Here is a 969-nt window from a genome sequence, read left to right as displayed (position 1 = left end):
CCAAAAGAAATCGGGTATAGTGCGTTACATTTCAGCCGCGTTGGCAAATAATTCATGGTTCATATCAAAAAAAAGGGGGGAAAGGAGCGCAAATCAAGAATATCTCATTTCTGCGCATCCGCCATATTGGCAATCCGTTCCTCAGATCAGAGCACACCAACAAATGCGAACTATCATTAATTTGTTTATGAAAAATTCATCCAGTAGCAGTCTAGTTATTACATGCGTACGGACAGACATGGTGAAGACAACGCACGTGATATGATTTTGTAGATGATGATACGCCACTGTTGAAACTGGGCCAAAACTCTTAAAACCGATAGAAAATTTGAACACATCAAGAAATTAATTTGTTGAAATTATGGACTTTATGGAGGGATCCTTAAATTAGAATGAATATCAAGGTTTGTTTGGAAACCATACACCATCAGTCAGGGTGGCCGAGTGGTCTAAGGCGCCAGACGTAAGATTTGGTCCTCGTATGAGGGCGCGGGTTCGAACCCCGCTCCTGACAACTAGTGATATTTTTTTGTATCATAGGTCAATGGTATAAAAATAAATAATTCATTAGTAACTTTATTTATTTATTAGAAGTAACTAATTAAATGAAGGAAATCTTAGAATAGGTCACAAAGATTTCGCAGACGGTGGCATATCGTCCACTGGTGGTTCAACTGTACCAGCACGCTCAGCTGAAGGTGGAGGCGCAAAGGAAAAGAGAAAAATTACCTGGAGGATCAATAAAGAAACGTTGCACTCGTGATGATACACACTTCACATCACGTGATGATACATAGTGGTGTATCATTACGAGTGCGGTGAGGAAAAAAAAAGTTTTCTTTGTACTCAGGGCTGTCTTTTCCATTAGGCACTTCAGGCACTATGTTTAGGGCCTACGAAGTTTCCACAGCCTATGAAAAACACAGGGACCCGAAAAAATGTAATTCAAATAGAATTCAACGATTTTAT

General features: G+C 39.5%; 1 non-coding gene across 1 annotated transcript; it reads left to right on the top strand.

Moving 5' to 3' along the window:
* Positions 1-430: 430 nt before the first annotated feature.
* On the top strand, positions 431-514 carry TRNAL-UAA (transfer RNA leucine (anticodon UAA)). Its single transcript has one exon. It is a non-coding gene; the product is annotated as a tRNA-Leu (tRNA).
* Positions 515-969: the final 455 nt, after the last annotated feature.

This window comes from Mastigoproctus giganteus, chromosome 9 (genome assembly GCF_048544385.1).
Source record: "Mastigoproctus giganteus isolate SK-2022 chromosome 9, ASM4854438v1, whole genome shotgun sequence".
In the NCBI taxonomy this organism is placed as follows: domain Eukaryota; kingdom Metazoa; phylum Arthropoda; class Arachnida; order Uropygi; family Thelyphonidae; genus Mastigoproctus; species Mastigoproctus giganteus.
Note: the sequence above shows the minus strand (reverse complement) of the source record. Positions and strands in the feature narration are given on the sequence as shown.